The sequence below is a fragment of the Scyliorhinus canicula genome, chromosome 2, assembly GCF_902713615.1.
Source record: "Scyliorhinus canicula chromosome 2, sScyCan1.1, whole genome shotgun sequence".
Lineage (NCBI taxonomy): Eukaryota > Metazoa > Chordata > Chondrichthyes > Carcharhiniformes > Scyliorhinidae > Scyliorhinus > Scyliorhinus canicula.
In genome coordinates, this window is record NC_052147.1 from 185,595,978 (window position 1) to 185,609,614 (window position 13,637).

The 13,637-nt window shown below is 45.0% G+C and overlaps 1 protein-coding gene across 11 annotated transcripts in view; it reads right to left on the reverse strand.

Annotated features, from left to right (window-relative positions):
- The window catches only part of gulp1b (GULP PTB domain containing engulfment adaptor 1b), a 530,845-nt gene that overhangs the window by 372,029 nt on the left and 145,179 nt on the right, over nt 1–13,637 (reverse strand). Inside the window, exon 3 of one of the 11 annotated variants that reach the window (XM_038789195.1) lies at nt 9,759–9,894. The exons of the other annotated variants lie outside the window; for them this stretch is intronic. The gene's annotated coding sequence lies outside the window, so the exon portion shown is untranslated. The remainder of the gene's footprint in view (nt 1–9,758; nt 9,895–13,637) is intronic. 11 annotated transcript variants of the gene reach the window in all.

Below are 13,637 nucleotides of genomic sequence, written 5' to 3' on the forward strand. Positions count from 1 at the left end.
AATGCTATGACATGATGTGGAGATGCCAGCGTTGGACTGGAGTGAGCACAGTAAGCAGTCTTACAACACCAGGTTAAAGTCCAACAGGTTTGTTTCAAACACTACCTCATCCAAGGAAGGAGCAGTGCTCTGAAAGCTAGTGTTTGAAACAAACCTGTTGGACTTTAACCTGGTGTTGTAAGACTTCTTACAATGTTATTACAGGCTGTGCAACCATCATACCCAATTGTATTTGGAAACAAATTATTGACCTGTTTAGTAAATCGGCAAAAAGAGTAAATGGCAAAGGGATAATGGACAGTTACTCTTATAATGTACAGTCATTCAATGTGCCGAATGATGTTCCACAGCGTTCCATGCTAGGGCCTCAGCTATTCATAATGTTTAGGAATGACAAACGATGAGTTAGAGGACTGCATACCCACGCTTGTGGATGACATTAAGATGGGTGACATTGGGACTCAGAGGAGTGAAATTAGGTAACAACACCTTTACACCAGCGATAGTGGAATTCTCCCACACATGACAACTGATGCTGGGTCTATTGTTAACAGTAATCTATCCAACCAGATTTAAAGTTAACTAAAGGTACAGGGAGCATACGAGGATAAATGGAGTCAGGTCACAGATCAGCCATGATCTCCTTGAATGGCACTTGAAGAGCTAAACGGCCTAACTCCTGCTCCTCTGGTCTCATTGCACATTTGCTGAGACTGTATTAGACACACCTCAAAATCTCCCTATTTGTCTCTGGCAATCTCCTCTTTGGAAATTGTCTGTTGCCCTTCCACATTGAAAGAAAAAACTAAGTCTGTAATTACAACAGAAATAAACTAAAATAACCTTTTGTCTGCCTTTCCAGAGCCAATCAGAATTGATAAATGACTGCCTCACCTTGGCACAAATAAACTGTTGAGAAGCAAATTTCAGCTGAAAGCTAATTTAAATGCCCAAGTGATTTCAATGGCAAAGATTTATTATCTACATGCCAGCCCTTGGCAACATTATCCAAAAGCATGGGCTCAGCTTTTGCATGTATGCCAACATTACCCAGTTCAATCTGGCTGCTCCACCCATCTGCAATAACATGAAGTTTGATGCAACAAACTTTCATTGCTAAACAAAATCATAAAGTCCTGGAAAATGTATCACATTCAGCACCTGGAAAAGACAATTTATGAAACTTTGGGGTTGTACCCTACATCACAGATGAATCTTGAAAGATAAGTTGCCATTTTAATAACAGATCCATTTCATGAGTTCATACCGTGCGAGTGATTGTTCCCCAGATGCTTTTTTTCACTAGAAACTTACAAAATGGTGAGAAAGGCTAAATTTGCTAGTCAGTGTTCGGGTCAGAGTGCTAATCGGAAACAAGAAATACTGGCTGTGATTCTCCGAGCCTCCGCACCCGCAATCGCGCTGGGGCAGAGAATGGGGCCTCAGACCCGCGATCGGGTCCGACGCCTTCTCGGGATTCACCAGGGACCGGAGAATCGCAGCCAATCGCGTGGACAGTCGACGCGGTGCCAGTCGGGGGCCATTGAAAGGGGCCCCTGCGGCGACTCGCCGCCGGAAACTGGCCGAGTTCCCACCGGCGCAGTTCACTCATGGTTCTACCCGGCGGGCACTTGGAGTGGTGGCTGCGGACACAGTCCACGGCCACCCTGGTGGAGGGCGGGGGGAATCCATCACCGGGGGGGGGGGTCTTCCAGGACAGCCAGGCTCGCAATTGGGGGCCACTGATTGGCGGGCGCGTGTGATCTGGGGGGGGGGGGCCTATAGTGTCAGGGCCGGCCCACTATGCGGGTCCACCATGTTGCGCGGAGCCGCCGTCACAGGCGGGGACCTGCGACCGGAAGTGCAGGGCCCCGTATCGGCAGGTGGAGCTGTGTGCACTACTCCAGGGCCCTGCAAGCCTCCTTCAAAACGGAGAATCATTCTGGACTTTCTCCAGGAAAGTCCAGAGTGATTCGCGCCCGTTTTCTCGCGGGAGTGGGGACTTAGCCCCATTATCAGAGAACTCCACACAGTGTTCTTGAGGTATGCATTGAGCTTTGTTAGAACAGTGACCGATACTCTAAACAAAGGTTAGAGTAATAATAGAAGGGGATTAAACTGATAACGTATAGGTGGTTAGGGTTATAATTTGAGAAATTCAACTATGTGGTTACCAAATCTGTATTTTTCCGATGCACAAGAGAATGCATTATGGCATTAGATAATGAATTATAATCTCATACTGGAAAGGCAGAAGCATAATCGGCCAAATGACTCAGCCTGTATGCAAAAATACTGAATACTCAGATTGATCTCACCCTTCCCGATGAAACTGCAGAAGGTGCAACATCTGCCTTTTTACCTCCTCCCTTCCCATTGGTAGGGGGCCAGAAGACATTCCTTCCAGGCAAAGCAGTGATCTACTTGTACATCTTTCAATTTACTATAATATATTCGCAGCTTATGATGCAGGCTCCTCAACAGCTCAAACACAGATTGGGTGATCATTTTACTGAACAGTGCCTTTCAGTCCATAAGCATAATTCTCGCCTTCTAGTAATTTGCCACTTTATTTTCCATTAGCACCAACTTCTCTGTCTTCGCTCCCCCCCCCCAGCCTCCGCACCCCACTTGCTGCTCAATGTCAGTTCGAGAAAGAACACCTCATCTTTTAATTGAGCACTTTACAGCCTTCTTCGCTCAAAGCAATTTCAAAAACTGAAGATTGCAATCATTGATCCCATTTTGTCAGACAACAGCTGGTGTTAATGGTTCTGATAATCCCATTTACATCTCCCCTAGAACTATTTTTTTTTTGTTAATTTTCTCATTATCATCCGTTGTTTGCCTTGCACCAATCTTTTGACATTTAAATTTCTAACTTCTTCCAGTTCTGATGAAAGATCCAATAGATGCTGCTTTCCTGCTGAGGGCTTCCAACATATTTTGTTTTTGTTTCCCATTACCCGCATCCACAATATTTTGTTTGTGTTTTAGTGATTGAACACCAATTCTCATATGGAAACCAGCAGGTACCATCTGGGGAAGCAGACCCAAAACACTAGGCACTTCCCTACCCTACCTTAGCAGAGTACTGCTACTCAACATTACTCAGGAGCCACCACACAAACATGGTAGATATCCCAAACAACGGAACCAGGGGGATTAAGTCTGAAATGTTAAGACCAACACAACTTGAGTGGTTCCTTGTGTTAGCATATATTCAATGTCCTGATGCCCACAGTGAAAAAATCCTCCTCAAAGAATACCATAGCTGACAGCTAACAAATCACAGCCACTGATACAAGTCCACAATAATGCCCATAAGCTCGTATGAAATCCCGTAGTCCCAATTGAAATGCACGCCACACTGTGCAAACTGATAACAGCCCCACCTCTCAATGGTGCACCTCCAGGTTGACAACAAACATCACCAACGACAACCTGATACGGAACCACGTGGTGAAGTCCCAGGTTTGAACCTTCTGCAAAATCTGGACAACCCTCATCCACTTGAGAAACGGCCAGTGAAGATGTTACTCTTTGCTCCACAAGGGGAACATGGGAACAGCTCAAATTAGGACTGCGGCCATTCAAGTCAGACCACATACTGAACTCCTGCCCTGGGTGATCCATTTCTGCTGGCATCACAACCATTCACACTGCATCAGCTGAAGCTGAATAGATTGTTACCCCCGGACATCAAACTGCTTCCCCAGCCATACGGATAAAATAAAACAAGGCATGAGAAGATACAAAACTCTTTCTTCATCCACTGTGTCCAAATTATTCCAAATATCAAGTGGAAAGGCAAGTAGTGCGATTTAATGCCATTTTTAAATGCCACCCCGATTTCTCGATCTTCCTCGGACTCTCCACCGCGGCTTCCGTACTCCACAATTTACCTCTTGGGGGGTCCTCGAGCCTCCCCTCAGCTCACCTTTTAAGGGCAGGACACATGCAACCTGGCACACAGGCACCTTAGCAATGCCAGCTTGACACCTTGAAAGTGTCCTTGCCAGACTGGCAGTGCCAGGGGCGACTGGATGGCAGTGCCAAAGTGACAGGCTGCCAGTACCAAGGTGCTTGGGTGCAGCAGGAGTGCCAGGGTACCACCATGCCCAGAGCCCGACCACCCAAGGGCCTCTGATGGCCTGCCCCCCGCCCCAGGTGCCTTAACATTTGGTTAACGTTTGTATGGACCAGTGCTAAACGGCGTAATGCCGAGGTCTTCCAGGCACACGCGTTCCTTCCCGGTACTCAGGAGATACTGGCACAAACATATTTAAAAGAGCCTAATGGCTCACTTGAGTATGTAAATCTGGATCTGAGCCAGTGAGGCGAGTCAGGTGCAACAAGGCCATTTGATCGCGTCCAAGATTCCTGCAACCAAAACCCATTCTGCCGCCCTTCAGTTTTGCTATTGTTTAGATTTAGGTTTCCTGCCTGATAAAGAATCATGGGCGAGCTTGTTCACAAGACTGCATGTTGTCTTCTTACAGTTTCAACTTCTCACCAACATTTTACTTGCCAGGAAATAAGTTTGTATGTCTACCTGTGTAAGGTCTTTGTGTACACTTCTCCCTCTCCACTATTTACTGATAGAAGCATGCAATTCTTGTCATGGAAGCGTGAAAATGCAGGTCTCCAGTTTGTGTAATTTCTGAAATTACAATTCTGTGAGCATTTGTTTAATCGGGGGGGGGGGGGAGAAATGCGGCACTTTTTAGCGGTTTTTCGCTAAATGAAGTGCTCCTGTTTGAGATAGTTCTGCTCATTCAATAACTGTCAATAATTGATGTATAAAATTCATTTCTGTTGGCTGCAAATGAGAGGTTTAAATGACAGCAGAAACTGCAAGCTCTGCTGCCAATAGCGTGCTTCACTGGGCATAAGTCAAAGATAGAATGACAGTGTTACACTGCAGTCTTTGGCAAGCCAGAATGTGTTCTGTTTCTGGAGCATCCCTATCCCTCCCCGGACAGGCGCCGGAATGTGGCGACTAGGGGCTTTTCACAGTAACTTCATTGAAGCCTACTCGTGACAATAAGCGATTTTCATTTCATAATAAGGCACTGCAACGGAACTAAAACCTTTCAATACTTGCTCTTGTGTCTCTATTATGGCAGTTGCCAAGTTTATGTAAAATGATTTGGGGGTCTTCCAAGGGGGCATGTGGAAGGATCATCCATTCAATTTAAAAAAAAACTTTCAAGGGATATTGGTGTTGCTGGCAAGGCCACCATTTGTTGCCCATCCCTAGAGAAGTGCCCTCGAATGGAGTGGCTGGTTATGCCATTTTAGAGGGGAGTTCAGAGTCAACCACATTGCCGTGTGCCTGGAGTACCATGTAGGCCAGGTGATGCAAGGATGGTAGATTTCCTTTCCAAAAGGACACCAGTGATCCTGTTGGGTTTTTACAACAACCAATCGGTTTCACGGTCACCATTGCTGAGGTAGCTTTCAATTCCAAATTTTATTAATTGAATTTTGAATTCCACCAAATGCCACAGTGGGATATGAACCCATGGTCAGAGAACGTTCGCCTGGGCCTCTGAATTACTAATCCAGTAACATTTAGCACTACACCACCATCTGGCAGCACGGCAGCATAGTGGTTAGCACAATTGCTTCACAGCTCCAGGGTCCCAGGTTTGATTCCCGGCTTGACGTTCTCCCCATGTGTGCGTGGGTTTCCTCCGGGTGCCCCAGTTTCCTCCCACAGTCCAAAGATGTGCAGGTTAGGTGGATTGGCCATGCTAAATTGCCCTTAGTGTCCAAAATTGCCCTTAGTGTTGGGGTTACTGAGTTATGGGGATAGGGTGGAGGTGGGGCTTGGGTAGGGGGCTCTTTCCAATGCCGGTGCAGACTTGATGGGCCAAATGGCCTTCTTCTGCACTGTAATTATATGACATCTATGACATCTGCCCATTTGTGTGATAAAATATCCAATTTCTTTCCTACTGATATGGAAGGCTTATAAAGGAAAGCAATAGTAAAACAATTCATTGGCTTGAATGGAGATTTCAGATGTTCTTCAACTAGCAATCAGTTAACCTAACCTACTCAATGAAGAACCATAATGTTTATGTTCTGGGACAAGGGTAAATATTGGAGGTTACATGTGCACTGCAAGCTCACCTGCACAGGTGAAAGAAGAAAAATATAACAATAATAATAGTAATAATAATAATCATTTAGTGTCACAAGTAGGCTTCAATTAAGTTACTGTGAAAAGGCCCAAGTCGCCACATTCTTATCTTCAAAAAGAGGTAGCAGTTCTAAAATAAAAATGTCGCAGAAAGTTCTGAAATCAAAATACTGGCTCTATAGGAGTAATAGTTTCACAGTACAGTGAAATTGTAGTCCCATTGACCTGCTGTTAAAAGATGCACCATTTCTGTAAATCCTTAAAGTCTACAGGGTGAAATTTGTCTACAACAGCAGTGTGAAGTAACCACAAAGCAAATCGACAGCCGAGTCGTCACCAAGCCGGTTTTTATTTTCCATTTGACTTGGGAAATGTGGCTAAGGTTTTTAATTTCAAACCAAGTGACAGTAACAGTCAGATGAATAAATTACTCAAAAAAAGTTATTTCTTCTGTGAACTTTAGTGGATAGACGATTGGGCATGGTGAATAAATACCAGCTGCCCAGTTGCTGCAAACCCATTATGCACTGCTGGTACAGACTGTATCATGCAGATTTTTTCTTTTACATTTAAAATGATGAGGAAGGATGAAGAAGGTGAATTAAATTCTGATTTTCCACAAAAATAAATTCTTGGATTTATTACATAACAAGCTTTAGAGAAGTTAAGTTGCAGCACAGATACAAAATTGGTTAAATGACAGAAAACAAGAGAATAATGGTGAAAAGTTGTTTTTCAAACTGGAATAATGTCTACAGTGTGTTCCCCAGGGATAAACACTAGAATCGCTAAGTTTCTTATCGACATTCATGACTTGGACTTAGGTGTACAGCACATAACTTCAAAATTGTGCAGATGACATTAAACGTACAAATATAGTGAACTGCGTGCAGAATAACAACAGACTTGAAGAGGACATAAACAGGCAGGTGGAATGGATGGACACGAGGTGGATGTTTATTGGGAGCACGAATGACTGCTGGGTCTGCAGGCAATCCCACCATACAGCAAGTCCTCGATGGAATGTTTTGTTGAAGGAGCTCCTCCCACCCAGCCTTGCCAATACCAACCCACACTGCCAAAGTTGAAAGTTGCTGATATTAAAATTAGGAATTTTAGAAAATTGTAATGATGATTTCACAGAAAGGCATAAAAAGGTTTACCAGAATGGACGTGCAACTTATATAATGTATGAGTGCGTAGATCTTGAAAGAATTGAAATATACCTTATTTGAATCTATTTTAAATGGAACAGAAAAACCTGGATGTGCAAGTGAACAAAGCCAGATGGGGAGTTATAATATGAAGAGACAGGTGAAATTAGGGCATTTTTCACGACTGCTTGGAAGGTTAACAGGTAATCTGATAAAGGTCTTCAAAATTCTTAAAGGTTACATGGAGATAGTGACAGGTTGTTCTTACTGATTGATGAGATGGTAATGCAAAGGCAATCACAAAAAATAATCATCAGGGGCAGCACGGTGGCGCAGTGGTTAGCATTAATGCCTCACGGCGCCGAGGACCCAGGTTCGATCCCGGCTCTGGGTCACTGTCCGTGTGGAGTTTGCACGTTCTCCCCGTGTTTGAGTGGGTTTCGCCCCCACAACCCAAAGCTGTGCAGGGTAGGCGGATTGGCCATGCTAAATTGCCCCTTATTGGAAAAATGAATTTGGCACTCTAAATTTATATTTAAAAAAATAAAAAACAAAAATCATCAGAAGCATAAGAAATAGGAACAGGAATAGCACACATGGCTCCTAAATGCTGCTCTGCCATTCGATTGGACCAGAGCTGATCGTCAAACTTGACCCCACTTTCATATCTGATCCCTGGAAGAATTTAACATGGGAAACGGGAGTATCTCCTGCCTGCTGCAGAGCCAGTGAGAGCCCTGTGTGATGTGTCATCAATTAACACAAGATGAGTAGTGAACAAAACTGTGGCTTTAATAAACTAAACAGAAAGCCTCCTGGCCACTGATCGCGAACTGGGGCAGGGGCGGAGGTCAGCCACCTGTATACCAAGCCAGAGTGGAAGAGCCACAGGCGGAGCCATCAGGCAGGGGTTTACCACAATACATGTAGTACAGTAACAGTTTACTACAATACATATAACACACTAACACTGGTTTACCACACTGTGTTACATATTTTCGGGAAGACCTGCTGCGTTAAGTGCCACTCGGACACTTCACTGGGCAGAAGCAGGCCTTCTCCAGGAACAAGGACCCTGGGTGTAGCATCCCAGAGCTAATTAATCTGAGGCCCAGGATCGTGAGGATCAAAGCCACAGCGAAGTGTTGGCAGGAATGGGATTGCATTGCGGGCATGTTGCAGGAGCAGACATTTGGCAGCAAGGTCAGTGGGGTGCCTCTTAGCAGATACCCCTTCCCTCTGCCAGCGCCATCGATCTGGCACTGAGTGATTTTAAACAAGACACATCCATCCCCGAAACCCACAAGCAACCATAACAAGATTTGTTTTTCAGGTTTCTCACATGGCAATGAGTGAAAAGCAGGGCAGCGGGATGACAACCTTAAGTGGCTAAAGATTGCTTATTTAATGGCTTCAATTGTCAGAGTGACAGGAAGACTCGGCATGAGTCTTTGCGCACAAACTTAAAGGAGAAAGAGGCAGAAAGATGGTGGAGCCCTCACCCACCTACCAAATTAAATGCTCATACCACCAAACATGACACAATGGACGGCATCAAATCCCACCCCAAATCCCTTGAATGAAAATATCTACTGATCTAGGTTTTGAATATGGTCAGTGACTGCACATCTGGAGCAGGGAATTCCAAAGATTCACAACCTTCTGAGACAGGAGAATCGGCGCGGCACCACGTGAATCGCGCCACGCCGCCCCGACGCTTGGACGCAATTCTCCACAATGATTCTCCAGGCCGGATGGGCCGAGCGGCCGTCAACAAAAAGCCGAGTCCCGCCGGCGCCGTTCCAACATCCTCTGGGCTGGCAGGATCTCTGTGTTGAAGGGTTTGGGTGCGGCCTGTGGAGGGGGAGCCGACCCCGAGGGGGCCTCCGTAGTGGCCTGGCCCGCGATTGCGGCCCACCGATCAGCAGGCCTGCCTCTCTGCCCCCCGGCCTCCTTTCCTCCGCGCTGGCTCCTGTAGCCCTGCGCCATTTGGAGTCGGAGCCGACGCGAGGAAGAAGGCCACTGTGCATTCGCTAGTTGGCGCCGGCCCAACTGCACATTTGTGGACCTCGCGGCGCCGGGTTCAGGCCGGGATCGGCAGCTGGGGAGGCGGAGGCCACTCCAGCGCTATCCTAGCCCCCTGTGGGCCACAGAATGGGGTCCCTGAAAGGGCTACACCACTCTTTGGCGCCTGTACAGGCCGTCCCGCTGATCGTGGGAGTATCCCGCCCAAGACCTTTCTCCTCACCTCACTCACCTAACGCTGTCTCTTGAGAGACTATACTGCCCATTCCAGACCATCCAGCCAGAGAAAACAACCTCACCACTTCTACACCGCCAAAACCTCTCAGAACCTTATGAACACTAAATCTATTAAGCCTGAGTCCATGTTTCGTGATGTACAGGTGTTCATTTGAAATGAGGTGGATAAGACAGAAAATTTGTCTACTCACCTCATTTCCATGGCTGTGTAGAAAAATGTGGACACCATTTCTGTGCACATGGCTTCTGCACACTCACTAAGGGGCTGAGTAGTGTTTTTTGTAAACCACATCCTCCAGGCAGCCATCCTTTTTAAAGGTGCAGTCCCTGTAAAAATGAAGTTGCAGAAATGCACTGCAGGTTGCTGGCTAATTGCATTTGGACGATCACAAAAAAAAACATGAAATCAAAAGGGAAAGATAGGCCTCCCAGATTCAGTGATGTTACTCTGGGCACACTCTGGCAGGAGATTGGGCCAGGAAGGAGGCCATTTGGAGCAAGCGAAGTCTTCCAGAATAATCTTAAGGAGGGAGTGGGAACCTGTGGTGAGGGTAGTGAATGCCCAGTGTGGCACCATGGGCCTGGTGGCAATGCCCAAATGGTCTCACTTGGGTGGTCAAGTGAGTGACCATATCCACACATAACATCCCACACCCATATCTCATGCTGCTTAATGCATCAGACCACCATCACCCACCCAGCAGCGTAGCCCAAGTTACAGGACTCTCTCCTAGCATCCTGACACTGCATCTCTTGCAGATATACTTTCAAAGTATCCAGCTGCAAATGCATCTTTCAAAGTCCCCACATACCTCCAGCTATACAGAAATAACAGCTCAATACACCCTGCCACAATCAATGACTTCTGCCCACTCCCTTTTGGGAAAATATCATCCACTAAAAGCGAGAAATCCAGAGGATCAAGTCATATATATTCAGCATGGTCCTTGGAATAATCAACCGAAGTGCGACAGAGTCAGTGGCATCTGGTACAGCAGAGGCAATCCTGGGTGACAGTAAGTTGCTGCCTTATTCCAGTTCTCACTGGAATGAAGAAGGTTGAGGGACGACCTGATAGAGGTCTACAAAATTACGAGGGGCGTAGACAGAGTGGATAGTCAGAGACTTTTTCCCAGGGCAGAGGGGTCAATTACTCGGGGGCATAGGTTTAAGGTGCAAGGGGCAAGGTTTAGAGAAGATGTACGAGGTAAGTATTTTTACACAGAGGGTAGTGGGTGCCTGGAACTCGCTGCCGGAGGAGGTGTTGGAAGCAGGGGCGATAGTTCTTTAAGGGACATCGCGACAAATACATGAATAGGATGGGAATAGAGGGATACGGACCCGGAAGTGTAGAAGATTTTAGTTTAGACGGGTAACATGCCGGCGCTGGTTTAGAGGGCTGAAGGGCCTGTTCCTGTGCTGTACTTTTTTTTGTTCTTTGTTCGGTAGTAAGACATACAGGTGAACAGTCGCGCTAGGTGCAGTTCCATAGGAATACAAATAAACTCCATGATAACTTGCTCTGTAAAAGATTGCTATCTTACCACGTGTGATTCAATAAAGATCCTAGTTTGGACAAGTCAAATGTTTGGTGAAATCTTTCGCAAGGTGTACAAGACCAGGGTATGGCATCATACTCTGATACATTTATTGCTGTACCAGGCAGAAAGCTGCTTGTAACTGAATTACTCAGCACTCATCCTGGCATCTCTAAGCTGAAGATGTTTGCCAGGAGTTGGGCGTGAAGGCCTGGTATTGATGTTGTTATTGAAAAGCTTGTCAAACACCGTCAACAGTACCAACTGCAATAAAGGATGCCTGCTGCAGCCCCACAGCATCCTTAAGCAGAGTTGAGTTGACCATGGGTACGAATCCATATCAACTATGTTGGTCCAGTCCTGGGCAAAATGTTTCTGTTCGTGATTGCTGCAGACTGGATGGACGTGAAGTCACCTACATCGCATGTTATCATTGAAGATTACACCAATGTTTTTCAGCGCACAGATTACCTGAAGTCATGGTATCAGACAATGGAACCATATTCACAAGCGCTGAGTTTCAAAACGTCATTGCCCATAACGGTATTAAAGACATTCGAACTGTGCCTTACCACCCTGCATCAAACGGATTAGCGTAGAAAGCCACCCAAACTGCCAAGTCTGGCCTAAAGGAACTGTCAGGACAACCCATGGAGACCAAAATCTCACAATTTCTCCTTAGCTATTGTACAACGGGAATTCCACCAGCAGAACTGCTAATGAAACATCATCTCAGAACGAGACAAAGCCTCATGTTTCCAAATTTGCCAGACTGGATGGAAGCCAGCCAAAATAATCTGAAAGCAAGCCATGATTCACATAATACAGCAGGATACTTTATGGTAAATGAAGCCGTTTACATCAGTAGTGGATCAAATTGGATCCCCAGAATTATTCCCTCTAAGACCGGACCCCTTTCATATCACGTGGATGTGGCGGGACGCACCATTCATAACCGTCTGGATCACTTGAGTAGAAAGTCACTGCAGCATTCAGTGTTGCCATTAAGAAATGTTTTTGAACTTTTGAGCATCAAAGTACCCGATTGAACTGTTATCGGCATAACTGATGTCCCCGTGGAAACAAATAGAGATGAATCGCCTGGGCAAGAAGAGGTACCCATTATTGCAGTTCCTGTTAACGTTAATCCTGTGGAAGTATCTCAGTCAACAGAATTATACACTTTACAAAGAACAGAAAACCCCCTCAAAGACTCAAGTTCTAATTATCCAACTCATGTACATACTGCTCCGGTTTCCTCCCACAAGTCCCGAAAGACGTGCTGTTAGGTAATTTGGACATTCTGAATTCTCCCTCCATGTACCCAAAAAGACGCCGGAATGTGGCAACTAGGGCCTTTTCACATTAACTTTGTTGCAGTGTTAATGTATGCCTATTTGTGACAATAAAGATTATTATTTCATTAATATTTAGTACTGAGTGAATTAGTTATTGAAGATTGTATAAAGGACTTAAAGGGTGAGAGATGTGGTGGTTGTCCCTTTAAGGGCAACACAGCAGAGTAAGGGTGGCATGGTCAATCGGGAGTCAGTGTGTGGAATCACTCCATGGTGAGAGAGGCAGAATGGCAAAGACATGTTGGGAGCTTGCTCTAGCCATGAGGCTGCTGTGCAATTCTTATTAATAAATACCTTTTGTGTTCATTAATGGTGTCTGTGAAAATGCATTTTCACAATATCCTACGGAAAGTACTAAGATTAAGGTTATTCCGATCGTCATTTAGTTGATTTCATCCACAAGATCACCTGAAGCTACGAACATGCTTTCACATGATCACCAATTTTATTACAATCCAATGTTCCCTAGGTTAATTAAGACTACAATTCAGGCGCAGGTAATAAAACCATTGACAAATGGTGAGTGCTACATGTTGAAACCAAGCTGCTAAATTACATGAGTAATCTTACGGACCATAGTGCCATCTGCAATAAGATTGACTGTCAAGGCTTTACCACCACAATTCAACAAGAATACAAACTCAATATGGATGTCACTGGATTTACCACTCATCTTACATTGTGTAAGTTTTTATGTTCTTCTTGCACCACTGTACTATAATAAATTATTTTTTGCAATTGCATTCATTTTCTCACTGAAACTGTCAGGGTAAGGAAGTAAATTCTTGTTTAGTCCATAGACTGAGGACTGAAGAGAAATAAGAGTCAAGCTTCATTTCAACAAATGCCTATACATACAAGCAACTAAATTTGCCATGTCTTATGTATTCATTTTCTCCTTGTTTAGCTCACACTTGCAATTGTTTTGCTTTCCACAAATCTACACAGGAAATAAAATATCCCACCAGCTTGAGTGGAGACCAATCTGCCTGGATGGGAATACACCTTTATTCCTTCATTTTATTGAGTTAATGTCTAAAAATAAAGTACAATTGATCTCAAGAATTATTTCACTGTACAGAACGTAAATGGTTCTTTCTTGTTAATATGAAATAAATTGTGCAATCCATTCAATGTTCCCCGAACAGTGGAAAGTATCTTTAAAATACCAAAG